Source organism: Adiantum capillus-veneris, chromosome 17, assembly GCF_014529385.1.
Source record: "Adiantum capillus-veneris isolate H3 chromosome 17, ASM1452938v2, whole genome shotgun sequence".
NCBI lineage: Eukaryota > Viridiplantae > Streptophyta > Polypodiopsida > Polypodiales > Pteridaceae > Adiantum > Adiantum capillus-veneris.
The window spans coordinates 99,484,316-99,500,734 of NC_140947.1; positions in this window are offsets into that span (position 1 = coordinate 99,484,316).

The window sequence follows — 16,419 nt, forward strand, 5'->3', positions numbered from 1 at the left end:
CACACACACACACAACTGCAACAAATAACAAAGACATCTCTCTCTCCAAGACTTGCGACCCACACGACAATGCCGTAGAAAATGAAACATGATCTCTCTCTCTCTCTCTCTCTCTCTCTCTCTCTCACACACACACACACACACACACACACACACACACACACACACACACACACACACATGCATGAGCGCGCGTGCATGCGCATGTTTTAGATGGACCAACTTATTGACGCATGACATAGCTCGCTGCTCGTTAAATTTTCAAGCTGCAAAATAGAGTCACCCTTTACAAAAACAAAAGTAATCGTCTCTCTCTGAGACTTGCGACCCACACGACAATGCCGTAGAAAATGAAACATGATCTCTCTCTCTCTCTCTCTCTCTCTCTCTCTCTCTCTCTTACACACACACACATGCGCATGCGCACGCACACGTGCATGCGCATGTTTGAGATGGACCAACTTATTGACGCGTGACATAGCTCGCTGCTCGTTATTTTTTCAAGCTGCAAAGTATAGTCACCCTTTACAAAAACAAAAGTAATCACCCTTCAAAATTGTAGGCTGGCTTGCTAAAAAGTTTGCATAATATAAATATATAACTTTTTACATAATATAAATATATAGATAGTATTAAGTATTGTGACTTTTTGACATAACAAAGAAGTCAAAACTAAGTCTTTTCATTTTCTACCATAAGAGTACTTGCTACTTACCCTTCCCTTTTACATTTCAAACCTACCCTTCACTTTTACATTTCAAACAAAATGTTTCTTAAGGTTCTTGAAATGAAGGAGAGAGTGACACATGGATGCCCTCTCCTTCCTTGAAAATTTTAAGCTCAATTATATATAGTATAAATATAGAATATAGAAGTATAAAAGTCATTTTCAAGCATGCAAACAAAGTAAATGGTGCCTTAGTTTAAGCTTTCTATTCACAAGACTTTTGAATCCCTTAGGGACACTTGCCTCTCAAAGAAAGTGATGTAAGGAAACAAAAGGGACAACAAAGATATTTTATAAAGAACCTTGCCATGTGGCGCTCATCTAGCCAAAGAATCCAATGGCTTTAGTTTTGCAACAACTTTGCACACTTAACCCTATGGCCTTCCGCAGGCAAAAAATATTACTCTTGGTATTACCTAGTTCTCCTTTTCATGAGGAATCTCATACAAAATTTAGATTTCAAATTTGACCAAAATCTGAACCCCCCCCCCGCCCACCCCCCAAAAAGTTCCTTTTTTTTTCTTGGGTGCCTCTAAACTAGCTCCTCTATCCTAGTGGCAACACACACTCTTTCTCATTCTCTTTCCTTAGGCCATTATGACTTTTCATATTGTTGGAGGTGGCCTAACTTGTGCTCTTTCTCACATTCATTAGGCAAAATCTCGTGAGATTGGAGATTCATTTGTTTCTTTGCGTACTAAAACCTTGAGCCAGTGCAAGCATCGAACCCAAGTAGTTTGACACATCACGTAAGGCACTCGCACTAACCCATGACCTGTGTGAGTGATTTGCTTCCATTCAAGAAAACAAAAGCAAAAACCCTTCCCAGCCCCAATTAGTCACATCCATGATAGCTACAAGACGTGTGCTTCCACCTCGTCCCCTTGCTACCTCTACCTGCTCTACCCTCTTTGTGCACCACCTTGCTACCCTGGTTGGCTTGCGGAAGCAAAAACAAACAATTTGCATGCAGATTAATAGAGCTTGGTCCTTCACAATATTTCCACCAAGGAGTAGGTCATTGTTGAATTATAATCTTCCTGGTCTTTTGTATCCATTTGCAAGCTTTTGTATCCATTTGCAAGCTTTGCTACCAGGTTCCTTATAAAAAGTGAACGGGGGTCTTCACTTGCCACTTTGCACCCTGAGCATCTATCAAAGCATATTCCTCTAGCAAATATCTTAATCCCTATAAGAATAGCCCCCCATAACACCTTCCAAATAAATATCTTCATCTCGTGGGGCAACTGAGGGTTCCAAATGTTACTTGCTACCAGCTTTCACCTAGACATTGGCCATTTTTTGGCCACAATTTATTGAAGGGGGGGAACCAATCTGTTTTGAATATTAGATTGCCATAGAATTCCTTGGTTTTCGGTTTAGAGAAGTTATTATTCTTGGGTCAATGCCACGCTTTCCAATTGGATTCAACCTCAATACTTGGCATCAAAACACCTCCCTCTTTGGAGTTTGGCTCAATTTTGGGATGTTAGCAGCAAGAGATGGAAAGAAGTAGACCATTTGGATACCCAATTTCACCTTGATGAAACTAAAAGACAAATAGTTAATAGAGATTGACATATAAGGGACCATAAACAAATTAATCACCTTCACACTACCGTGAAAGGAAACAAGCACATACTCCCACATTCTCATCTTGCTTCTCCCTGTTTCTATGAGACAAAGGAACCTTTCCTTCTAAGTAATTCTAACCCTTAATGGGGCCCCAAGGTGGCAGAAGACCTTCTCTCCAAACCATTAAGATGGGTTAAATGAGTCATTTTCTGAAAGCAAAATCAATCTTGATTTCTTGACATTGCACTTAGAGCCCATGGTTGTGGCTTATATGTGAACAATCTCTAAAGCCTTTCTCAGAAATTCGAGGTAGGCTTTTAAGAAAATCAAGGAGTCATCCACAAAGACCTTTGCCAAGAGTTGTTTGTTACTTGGTATGGAAAACCCTTGGATCTCTCCCCTTGCAGCCCTTGCTTCCAACATGGTTACCAGAGGATGAGGATTGATTGCAAACATCAGTGGGGCAACCCTATTTGATTGATCTTTTTACTTCAAAGGTGCCCACAATTTTGTTATTAAATGGTAGCTCTAAGTGGCTCCCCACTCCTAGGGTGTGCACTATTCGACACGCCCAAGGTCCAAACCTCTTTGAATTGTTGCTCAAGTTTCAAGATTTGCTTTTACTTAGAGCCACCTCTTGTATTTCAATTTGGAGGCTGTCCCTTCTCTTTTTTGGTTGATCAACAATTCTACTTCACCTTATTTGCTTATGGTTTTTCTTGCATGTCTTCTTCACCCTTGGGCCTTCTCTTTTAATTGCTTTTTGGATATTCATAGCAAAGACATCTCAAGCTCTTGGATTCTTTAATTTTAAGTCTTTATTGAGCTTGCTCGTAGCTTTTTTTGCAAGACTTTTGAAAAGTAGGTCTTTAAAATTTTTTCTTGTTTGATCCTTCAGAGTATTGATCTGCAAGTATACGGATGCAAGTGAGAGTCGTATCCTTGCTTAAAGATGTTTACATTAGTTGGAGTCCACCCTTGAAGATGAAGACCTAATTCATCTATAAGCTTACTTTATGTCCTGATGTATAGGATAAATGGAACAAATATTTATTCTAATTAAAACGTACAAGATTACTTCAAATTCAAATTTTTGTGTGTGGAAATTATACTTTTTTGATAACCAGAGCAAGCTGTCTTTCGAATAAGGTGTTCTATTGTCTCTACATTGTCTATTTATATCTCTCTCTCTCTCTCTCTCTCTCTCTCTCTCACACACACACACACACACACACACACACACACACACACACACACACACACACACACACACACACACACACACACACACACACACACACACACACACACACACACACACACACACACACACACAGTGGTACTTAAGAGCTCCTCGCTTATTTATGTATTAACTCCTAAAGATTCACTTTAATAAGGTCCACACCATGGGACTTGGCCCATCTATAATACTGGCAAATACGGTTTTTTATTAAGTGGTTTACTACCCTATAGCAAAAACCTGCCGTGAAGGTGCTAGGGTTTTTTCTCTGCAACGTAGGCGGCCTCGCTGTCTCAGAAGGGAGTCGCTCACTCATGCCAATTTTGCTCATTGCTAGGATTTGGCGGCCCACCTCCCTTCTCTGTATAAAGAGGTGAGGGTGCTTCTCTGCCCCTCACTTAGCTTTGTTTGTTGTTCTGCTTAGAAAGAATTGCGTTTTGTTTTACACTGAAGTATGGAGCTTGCTACAACATTCAATCAGGTTGGCCACTCTACCCATGCATATTTCTTTGCAGGTTTTTTTAAAGGGGCATTTTCACTTTGTTAATATAAAGAGAGTTTGATATTGTGGGTTTGCATGAGGTTTTCACTCTAAACCTGGTTATAGTCCTCCATGGATGGTGAGTATGTATGATAATGATATTATGACATGGCTTTTTACCCTTCCACAGGGTCTTAGGTGCCTGTTGTACTTCGTGGTTACTGAGAAAGGTAAAGGTGTTTTGGGTACCAATAGTTGCCATTCATATATTCGATGTTTTCTAATGGCATGAGGTTTACATTGGCTTTTGAAAGCTGGCTTTTTTGCTGCCGCTCGACTGAGCGTGACTTTACTCTGTTGACAGTAACCGAGCCTACCTTGGTGGCTTAATGAACATCAAAATGCTGCGTGGGTTACTTAATACTGTCGCTTTTTTCACTTAGTTACTGGTCTCAAGCATTTTATGATCTTCTGGGTATGGTATACCAACTGCTAACCGTTTGTTAATTTTTTGTAAAAACTGGTTTGATTGGGGGACTACTCTACATTAACAATGGTTTGTTGTGGGATTTGTTGATGTGCAACTTAGTTTGGAAAATCTTTTCAGATGGTAATCAAACACATTATGGGGGCTTACGAACGCTTTTTAGTACAGAGACTTTGTAGCCCTGTTGGGTATAGGTACATACTTGGGGGGGTGGTGTTTTTTGTCCCACTATGCACTGGTTCTTAGAGGGGATTGAGCCCGGTTGCACCATTTTGCTGTACTTACTACTTTATTGATTGGGATAGGCTATACATTGCACTGCCTACAATCACATAGCCGGTTGGCTGGTGGTGATGTTCCCTGTCCAGCTACGCAATGATTTAGAATGGTTTGAGGTGTTGGACCCTAATGTGTACCATTGCAGTACTTGGTCTGTACACTATTTAGTTAGGATGTATTCACTTGGATGGATGGTGCTCCTTTTATAAGCTTTGAGTGTTGAGGTGAAACTAACATTGCAAAGCATGACATATATGTTTTTTCAAAAACTTCATGGTTCGGCTCATACCTTGGCTTTTTATCAGGGTTCCTTGTTACTTGGTTGGCTAAAAAGAGAAATATGATTACGTGACACTGGGATGATTCAAAGTCCATTTTACCATAATGGGCGTCTAACTTGAAAAACAATTTTAATATGAGCTTGTTACTCTATAAGAACTTTAAATGAATTTTTTGGAGAAAAAATTCTTATATAAACTTCATTTGATTGGGTTTGTTAGGAATTGATAAAACTAATGAATTTGTTTAAAAAAAGGGGGGGGGGGTGTGGATTCAGACACTTGGATTAGAAGGGGTGATGGCCTTCTAATCAAAATGATATTCCTTTTACTTTAAACTCTAGGATTTTTTAAGAAAAAGAAAAGTGGTAACATATTTACTTAAAATCTATGGACTAAGCTTGTAAAGGTTTAAAAAAAGTTTGTAAGATGGACATGGATAACAACTGGTATAGTCCATTGATACCTGTAAAACAAATCCAAGGCTAATTGAAGTGTTGTTTTGTTTGGATGGATGCAGGTAAGGACTCTATTTTATCTTGGAAGGTTTTTTTGACTTTGGCAAGCTGTCCTACACTGGATTACACACTCACTTACTATTTGGGAAGTCCATCTGTTATTTGTATACTGGAATGAGACCTCATTTGTACAAACATTGTACACAAATAATTCTAAGACTCAGTTGTTTTTGTACTTATCTTTTCATTTTTCTAAAGACAGTTGTCTTTTGAATGTAAAAAGTTCAATTATGTCATATTATTTATGGTAAAACAACTACACACACAAATCGTACATGCTCTTATAGTTTTCCCACTACACCAAACTTCTTGAGTTTAATAACTCAAGTAGAAAAATATAGGTAAAACTCTCCTAATTTGTTTAATTCAATGTTTAATGCATTATGCTAGGGTTAACTCAAATCTCCTCTCTCTACCTTCTTTTTTCTTATTTTATTCTAATCACCTCTTAATAAAGAGTGATTAACATATCACAATTAGCACCAAAAGGAAATATCTATGCTTTGGAATAATATGGTTCACAGATAATATGGTTACTTATGTGATTTTTAGTGGTCTTTATTATATTTAGCACCAAAACAAAATATCTATGCTTTGAAAATATTCGATTTTTAGTTCCTTACAAACACTATATGACTACTTTTAATTAGAAGTTTTCATCCTGTCAATTTTGGGATAGATGCTACTCTTTGGCGACACTAAATCCCCTTGCTCAATATAACTTAGTTGCTATTTTAGATATAAGGAGAAATCTACTTTCCTCCTTGTAGACGTGTACTGTATCAAAATATTACTCTCCTTGAGTGTGGTCTTAACAAATGGAGATGCTCTACATCGACATCATAGCTCTTGATGCACTACTTTTTCGACGCGACTCACAAAAAACTAGTCTTAAGATTCTCTCATGAGAGTCTTTTTAAACAGATTGGTTGTTGATTAGAGAAGCCTTGCCATTGCATATTCCATCCCAATCAAAACCGTTTGTTTGCCTTTTGTTAATATGCTCACATGCATAAAGGATCTAGTCAGCTATAAAGTAAGCATGTTTCCTCAAGATTCCTTTGCCAATCATAGTACATACTTGCATCTATTTGGCACTGAGTGGATATTACTTTGCCACTCAGTCCGAATATACTTCCTCTATTTGGCAAAAAGGGGTGCCAATCATGATAGTACTTTGCCAATCATATCATACTTGGTTTTTTTTTTCCCATACTCACAATTGTGAGTGGAGGTGTTATATTTACCCAAAAAGAAACATACAATTATTCGTCAAGCACGCTCTCTGCCTTGAGGGGTCATAACACACAGTCCACAACTACACATCCCCTTACATGTGAAAGTTTCTTAGATAGTTCCATTCTGTGGACTCGAAGATATCGAAACTGATGGCTTTGATTGCTTGATTCCACTCTTCAGAGTTCTTGTACTTTTAAGAAAACATGCGTCCACTACAATGTATGTTTTTTCAAAAGTACTTTGCCAATGCTAGTGTACCTACATATATTAGAAAAATTTGCACCCTAATGACATGTTTCTGCCAATGGTATTTTACATCGATGCATTTGCCAAAATTTTAATCATCTATTAATCAATAGATGATTGGGGCAGTTATTAATCATCTAAGCTTAGGCTTATACACAATAAAGGCTAGTTCAAGAAGAAAAATGAATGCCTACACAACAAAGACGAGCATACGAAGAAAATTGAATGTGGAGAGTCCAATCAAGCTTCAAGCCTTCTTTCCTTGATTCTTTTCAAAGGATTTTAGCTCTTTTATGAATGCACAACTTTACAATCGAATCTAAAGAAAGTAGACTTCATAGCATTGCTTTAAATCTCTAAAGTGGATACACCTTTACATGGAGTTTTACAATACACCGAGCAACATTTTCCGAGCAAACCAAAATCCGAGCGAGTATTTATTCTCAACATCAAGGATGAAGTAGAGGGGTACATGCCACCTCGAGACCATGCCTATAGTTTTCTTCTATATTCTCTCTCTCTCTCTCTCTCTCTCTCTCTCTCTCTCTCTCTCGCCATAGCATATGCAAAACCACCTTCAAAGCCTAAGACAGTAGTGAACTATGTGTGTCAATTCTTGTCTTCACATCCTTATTTGTCGATAGATGTGACTCGTGAGTCTTTGACTCCAAGAGTTGTAGGGTGTTGACATGCCACATACCATAGACGAGTGTTTTTTGACATGTTTTATTCAACGAAATCTTTGTAACGATTTGCAGGTACCTTTGAAGACTAGGAAAAAAGGATGATATGGCAGGTGGAGGGGGGAGAGAGAGGGGGGGGGGGGGGGGGATGATAGCGTCAGTGTGCAAGCACGAAGACACAGGGATATTTTGTTGCTCGATGTATGAGGACGATCCAGGAGAGACAGGTACATGGGGCACCAATGGGCCCACGTATAGACATTGCAAGACAAAGAGGGCGAGGGCAATCTCTCTCTCTCTCTCTCTCTCTCTCTCTCTCTCTCTCTCTCGTTTGTTTGCAAGGGAGGCGCACCAGGGAAAGCGCGGGGGGTGGGTGAGGGGCTACAAGGCTTGCATGAATCATTGGAGGCGTGCAAGAATACAATGGAGGCAGGATGCTAGCATGGCAGTTGAGTTTTCCATAAAATGATTCTCAAGAACGAAGCTGCAATCACCTCCCTGTTTTGTAGGCTAATGTCTATTTGCAACTAGAGTAGTTAGACCTCAGAGTGTAGGCGGGATGCTCAAAGGATATTGCAGTGCTGAAATGATGACGAAGCATGCCATGGCGGGGGGGTGCATGAAGCAAGTTTAGAGGAGAACTTCTGCTTTTCTCTTAGAATTTGAGATTTGAAAAGAATGTGGAACCTAATTAATTGGTTTTTGACAAATGAGGAGCTAATAGGTGTGATAGGTGTGTTCAATTTTTCAAGTGGGGTTTAATAGATAGAATCTAGGGAGATGCTCCCATTCCTTTTGGGAGAGAAATCCAAGACCTGGCACGTGGAGGAGGGAGACAAAGAGATTCTGTTGCTAGCTGTAAATGCGGGTGCTCAGGGAGGAGGAGAGATTTTTGGCTTCTTGTTCATTGTGAAGCCTTGCACCAGAGTGTGGTCCACTAGGACCTCAAGGAGCTGTAAGATCTCACTTCAAGGCGATGAGAACACTCGCCTCAGATAGAATCCTTGGAGGTGGAAGGATGGCGTGCTTGGTTTCCAGCTAGTTGTGCATCTCGGATGTGCAAAGAGATAGAGAGCCCCTATTTTCCCACTGCATGTTCTTAATTAGAACGGAAATATTAAGATGGATATCAATGACCTTTTTTTTGCAAAAAATCACAAGTTTAACTGACAAAATAGTTTTTAAATTTCCAACTTGAGTATCCATGTTTCTCTTCATACCTCTACTGCTTTGAATTCCTCGCTTAACCTAAATTGATTTTCGAACTAAAGAGATGTTGTATTTTGATCAATAAGAATTACAAGTTCTTAATATGAGGGTAAAAAATGTAGAACCTATAGAGGCTTAAAGCCATGCTATCGAGGCCACATCACGCCATAAAGTCTCAATACACTTCAATCAACTTGTTTAAATTTTATACACATCTAGACTACCATAATTTCTAGTTTCCATCATATGCTATGGCTAAAAATAACCGGTCCTACCTTCCTACGTAGATACCAAGATAAATTTGACATTAAATGTGGTTGTATTGTATCTGGCTAAACAATTTTCTCAAGAAGTAATTCTGATGGAACATCAAAGTGCTTCTAAATTTCAAAACTCCACTATAAGGGCATGGTCACACGAGGCGTAGTAATCTGTAATTCTGACAGGTAACTATGCTCGTGTCATGGTCACGCGAAGTTTAGTAACTTGTCCAGTCGAACTATGCCCATGCTTTTGCAACTATGTCGATTTTGGCATAGTTGCACAACTATGTCAGGGAGGACTTTAAATGAACTTGGTTGCTTGGTAGCTTTTGGCAACTTTTGCAGCAAGAAGCAGCTTTTGTAGAGACATGGACGAATTTACTTTCCTTGTGCGCTCATCTAGGTCCAATTTACCTGCAAATTTTGCAAATGTTGTACCTTGCTAGCATGATGTTGCGACCGTTTCACCTCAGTTACCGGTGATCTACACAACTTCATCTTTGGCTGAGCACGATGAGAGGCATAGTTGCTTGCAAATGCCAGTGAAGAAGCATAGTTGGCTTAGTAGCGTATAACTAATAGTTATGCATCGCGTGACCACTACCTAACCACTAGCTCTCATGCTCCCCCCCTCAGCTCCGCCCGGCGCCACCCCTCAACTTGCTCCTATCTACTGCCTAACACCCCTACTCATCCCCAATTTTCAAATACCCTCAGCCCCTCCTTGTACACCCCAGGCTCCGCCATCGACCTTTTAATAGCAATTATCATCTTCACCCAAAGGCATGCCGAAGCTTAGAGATCTCGTCCAGCGGTGGACAATAACAAACCGTATGAGTCCACACAGGTTGGTCACGGTCCTCTCTCTCTCTCTCTCATCAATTGGACTACGCCCCATGAAAGTGTATGTGCTCAGCCCATCTTGCCATGTAACCTTGAGGGTCAGCTACAAGGGTATAGAGATGTATGGAAAAGTGAAGATCAATAAATCTCAGCCAGACACAGCTATCGCGCGCAAGAGGCAAGCATGAGAGAGAGAGAGGGAGAGAGAGAGGTCCATGCGTGAGGATTTCCGAAAAGACAAACACAAATTTGTCTAGTGTGAGAGGTGAGGTCATATTTTTTCTGCTCGCTCTCTCTAGTGATGCTAAGTGGAAGCTTAATCAAGTTGCGATGGTTGACATAGGGAGTATGAGTGGAGGATAATGGAGGTAGGTTAAGGATGGAAGGTGTAGGACAAAGCAGTCCAAAGTGAGAAGGAGCTGCTAGGCAGGAGATGGCTCTCGCGCAGCCTTGCACGACATTGTCCTTCCACCTGCAAGATTTCAAAAGAAATATCTGAAAAATTAGTACGTTTCTTGGGGAGTAGGAAGAGGTACCGGCTGAGGGAAAATAAAAAAAACTTAAGAATCTCAGGCAATACCTTCTTGGAGCAATCGAAAGGGAAACTTGGTATGTGCAGCCAATGATGGACACGGGTAGGTGAAATCCTCCAAGGCAGAGGGAGTGGAAGCGACCCAAGACACAGAGAGCAAAAGCAGGCTCGTCGCAATGGTAGGGCCGGGGGTTGTTGTTGTTGGTTTAAACAATTGACGCCCAGGAAGTAGCGTGGGCCACTTATCTGGATGGTCTAGAGCACCATGCCTTTAATTGTCTTGTTGCGAGATTGTGAGATGTTGCGAGGGTTCGAATTAGGTTTCTTAGGGAGTAGTAGATAAGAGAGAAAAAGAGTTAAAGAAAAAAACAAAAACTCCCCAAAGGATCTGCGCCGGCGCAGATCCTTTAGAGAGTTTTTGTTTTTTGTAAAACACTCTCTTTCTCTCTTACTTATGTCTCTACTTTTCTCTTATAACATGGAATCTCAATAGATTCCAATTTCAAACTAATGTTTCTTAAAAGCCAACACTCGAGGTCAAGAGCATAGGGCGACGAATAGTCAGTTGGCTGCCATGGGTGGGTCGGGTTTGCGCCGGCGTAGATCCTTTAGAGAGTTTTTGTTTTTTGTAAAACACTCTCTTTCTTTCTTACTTATGGCTCTACTTTTCTCTTATAACATGGAATCTCAATAGATTCCAACTGCCATGGGTGGGTCGGGAGCTCAGCAACCAGCAGGTGATGGAAAGGCGCAATGCAAAGTTTTCCATGTGTGGCACAGGGAGCTTGATGAACAGCAAGAAATGCAGACGGAATATTTGAACTTGAAGCAAAAGTCCTTCCACAGAAAAAAAAAATCCCTCCCTCATCACGCCTCCATCGCATCGCTACACCATCTGTCCTTGTATTGCTTCTTTGTCTTCATGCATCGGAAAGCCTTTGCGCTCTTGGAGATGCCCGTCATTTTGCTTGTAGAGAACTATGGAGCATCGCCCGCCCCACAACCCCATCCTGCGCATGTCTTTACGCACAGGTTGACCTATCTCTCTCCTTGATCCATCCCCCACTCTTTCTCCCTAAATTCCACTTAATCCAGTAGCTCAAAAAAGATTAGGGACACCTACTATATATGATCTTTAAAAAAAACAAAAACTTCCCAAAGGATCTGTGCCAGCACAGATCCTTTAGAGAGGTTTTTATTTTCAAAGGGAAAATTACCAAAATACCCCTCTAATTTGTGGAAATTCCCAAAATACCCCTCAAATTTCAAAAATTCCCAAAATGTCTTTGTATCTATTTTGTCTGGATCGTTCAAGATTTCGTAGTCTTTATCCCTTTTTGACAATTGAGATCTTTTTTGAGTGCTTAGAATATAATTTGTCACAAATTACCTTGCAAAACAGGACAATTATGTCAAAAAGTAATGAAGCAAATCATCTCCAAAGCCTACATAACCAACTCATATTCCAGTTTTAGCATCTTGTATTAATAGACAACTAGTCTTTTTATGAAAAGCTACAAAAAAACTTTCATCTTAAGAGAAATTTAATCTCACAACTAGGGGTATTTTGGGAATTTTGGAGAATTTGAAAGGAGTTTTGGAAATTTATTACAAATTATTGGGGGTATTTTGGGAATTTTTGAAATTTAAGAGGTATTTTGGAAATTTCCCCAAACTAGAGAGGTATTTTGGTAATTTTCCCCTTTTTTGAACTCTCTCTCACTCTCTCTCTACATACCTGCTTCCTTATTATATTAGGACGAATCTCCGGAGATTCCTTCCCAAGGTTAAGCTTCTTATTTTAGTTTTATGCCCAAAATTGAGCCATGGGATTTGAACTCACTGGAGATCCTCGAATGACCACTCAAATTCTTTGAAACCAACTGAACACTGACCTCTGCTGCTGAGACAATCACCCACTATATAAATATATATAAAGGTGCATCCCCCCCCCCCTTTTCGCGATTGGCTTGGTGACGAAGCAGAGCATGCAATCACATGTGCTTGTGCTTGTAGCTTGCCCTTGCCTTTTCTTCATCGTGGTGCATCCTTCTCTTTTCTATTTTCGTTTAAGAGGAGAGCATCTCATAGAGATTCTCCGCCAATGTTTCTTTTTTCAAACTCTAGTTTGATTTATTCCTCTTTATTTCTTCCTCCCTCCTTAAGCACAAACAAAGGCACCTTCCCTCTTAATCATCAACACCATCTACAAAAGGCCTAAAAATTGCATCTACCAAAAAGAACCTAAAGCTTCTGCGCATGTCAACTTCTCAATTTTGGGAGAAGCCTTCAAGATAACACCATGAGAGAGAGAGAGAGAGAGAGAGAGAGAGAGGTAGTGAGACAAACATGAAGTAGTGGAGGCAACGCAAACTTATTTTTCATTTGATGATTAATTTGTCTTTTGGGATCTATGTAGATTCCTCATAAAAGCTAAATAAAACTCTCTGAGGATACTAATATCGGTCAACAAATAGGACAAAATTGGTGCCAATTTCAATTTACAACACCCTAAAATATTCACGATGGTCAACTACTAAGGTTTCTCCATGAGGGAAGAGTTGAAAAATACTAGGGCCTACTATAATCAAGCAAATAGTTGAAAAGTACGCCAATACAGCTGAGAAAGGCGGGAAGGGGGGGGGGGGGGGGGGGGGGGACAAGGGCTTCCTGCAAGGTCGAGCGGTAATGCATAGGAAGACATGCAGATAGCATGTTAGCAATGTAAGACCAATGTTTGGGAAAATTGATCTTTACAAATTTACAAAGCTCCTTTGGGCAATAGAAAAGCTACGACGTTTCTTTTACTCGATAGAAAAAAACACAAGAAAAAACAAGCTCAAAAGTTATCCAATGTCAAGTTTGCTAGCACATACATCTTGCTTAGCATAGCCATTCTTAAATTTAACCACCATCTTTAAGAGGTCTAGGGCCAATTTATTTACTCTATTGAGTGAAGAAATGGGTGGCTTACAAGAACTCTTGGCTATGTGTGTGTTGATAAAGTTCCTCTCATTAACTCGCTCGATTTTATCATCGTTCGAAAAAATTTGCTCGGAGTTTGGGATTCCTCCTTTACATGCACGCTCAACGTTACCTTTTGATAAAAGACATTTGTTTGATTCCTACTATTCACTGCTAGTAAAATTTGAATGGACGAAAAACAATCAAATTGAAAAAAGGTAAGACTTCAAACCCTTGTCTCAAGTTCATCAAAAGTGTATTCCACCTTTATGCGTTACAAAATAGTAGTTTGATTCTTTTTTTGTTCAAAGAAAATACAACTTCTAGTCATGCTCATGCCTAGCCATGACATCTTTCAAAAATCATAGGTACATTGGCTCATAGGGGAGCCACCCCGCGACTCTCAAGAGGACACCAGATACAAAAACTTAATTGAGTAGAAGGTAAACCTTGACCAGAGCAGCACAGTGTCGTGCAGCTTCAATTCCATGATGAGAAAAAGAGGCGAAGGATACAGATTGTGTCTAATTGAAATCTACATGATTATCAAACAGTGATCATGGCTTGGTAATAAGCTAGCTTAATGCTAAATGTATGCCACATGTGGTTTAAAAGGGCCAAAAAATGTCTTGGTAATGCTAAAAAGTGGAGATGGTTGAAGCTGGTAGATTTGGAAGTTTATGATCTAAGAGCTGCACAGACCTGTCTTTACGGCTCGTCAATTAGAGCTACGGTGAGGAAGTAGCAGTTTGAAGTTGGGATCCATTGCTGAATTGTACCTGGATTGGGCAGCTCTGTTGGTGAAGGATCAGGGCTGAAGTGAGTGCATGGGCCTAAAGTGCTGATCATTTGGAGCACATTGATCTTTTTAGATCGATAATCGGAGTTCTGGTTGCCAAGGTATTGCTAGTTAAATTTTCACTTGGGGCCAGTTCTGTATCATCTTGATTGCCTCGGTCAATGTGCCATCATGTGTTTTTTGGAAGCTTGACTTGGGTTTGCAAAGGTAGTGTGCAACATACATGGCTAACAAGAAGTGACGGATCTCTATTCTGAGTCTCGAGAGCCAAGTTATGGCTTATGGAAGTTTGGGACAATAGCTCTAGGGATGGTTACATATAACTTTTTCCAATTTTGGCATTGTTGATTGGTGTGCTCAGAGAAGTCCAAAGACATTGGAGTTTGCACGGCTCAGAGTCGGCACAGATACCTTTTTGCTGGATTTCACAGCTCAACCACTGGATCTTGGGGCACCGGGTTGCAAGGCTCTGAATGGGGGTGAAAAATTTGAGTTTAGTGGGGCTTTGTCACTCACCAACGGGGGGAGATGATGGGAGACTGCCACATGTCCGTTGAATGAACCCATATGGGGTAAAGCAGGTAAAGAAGCCATTCTACATATACTGTAATGTGAGGACCTCATAGCCAACAAAGGTGGGCAAGAGGTCCCCCTTGAGCCGTGGCCGTGGCTACCGGTGCTTGGTGCCGCTTGTGGGCGCTTTGCAAGGTATCTGGCACGCTATGACGGAGCCGATGCTTGGTACTATTGATGATCGTCGGATGTTGGCCGTGGTGTGGATGATGATGTGGTGGCCTATTGGGGTTGGTCCCACGTGCCCTTAAGGGCCCAATATTTTTGAAGGCTAACGGGCCCTCGCACTAGCGCTAGTGCTAGTGCTAGGGGAGGAGTCCTTCCCACGACGGGTGTGCAAAGACAATGAGTGAGTGAGAGAGAGAGAGAGAGAGAGAGAGAGAGAGAGAGAGAGAGAGAGAGAGAGAGAGAGAGAGAGAGAGAGGAGAAGTTTCTGAGCTTACAAGAGGCAGATTGACATGCAAAAGCTTTAAATTCAAGGGGACAAGTGTCCGATGCTCATTGACTGCTAAAAATAGCCAATGGGCTATATAAACCCATTTTTTGGGAAGGCAATCATAGAGCGGACTTTCGAGCAAGAAGAGCAAGAGAAGGAGAGTTCTTGAAGGCAATTACGACAATGGAGAGAAGAGAACTTCATCATCACCAGCAAGATCACCGCACGCTCTCTATCTCCTTGTACATAGTTTTTAATATGCTTTTTCTCTATTACCAGTGCCGAGTTGGGTTAACCCGTTGTAAGGGAGCTTAAACTCCTTAATATATAGCTAATCCAATTAACAATGCCGTTAACGGTGCCGCCTTGGCAATCAAGCGTCGTATCTTATTTGTGTTTGTAAGTCTAGTTATTTTTGTGCTTCATTTCCATTTCAGAGAGGTTATTAGTCTATTGCACGGTGTGGTGCTTCTTCTTCCTTTCTCTTTTCCCAAAGATAGCAGCCTGACGCTGACCCGACTTGCCTTTCAAACCCTTTATCCCTCGACAACTTGGTGAGCCTGACTTGAAACGAGCTAGGGTGGAATTTTTTGTTGAGAAAGATGTCTACACCATAAGAGGCAGCCATGCAATAGATGAGCAGTTTGTAGCATATATGCAACAACAATAGGCTACCAAACAATAGTATAATATGTAAGACTGGATTTGCAAAGCTTGACAAACGATTAAGAAAAATTGCAGTGGTTTGAAGGATGAGACATTAGTAAATTCTGCAACACCTATGAGCAAACTATGGAGGATAATGGAATTGATGACTAGAATGCAATAGAAATGTTTCATTTAATTGCACTGTCTCAACTTAGGGCTCGGATTAAAGACATTCAAGCGGCTCATGTACTGGATTGGCAAGAGTTCAAAAAGGCGCTGCAAGAGGAATATTTTCTTGAAGATTCTCAAAGGGTAACCAGACAAAGCTTTGTGAAGTGGATGCAAAAGAAGAATAAAAACTTATCCGCATGAGAGCTTCTGCAAGAATTCGAGAAGAAG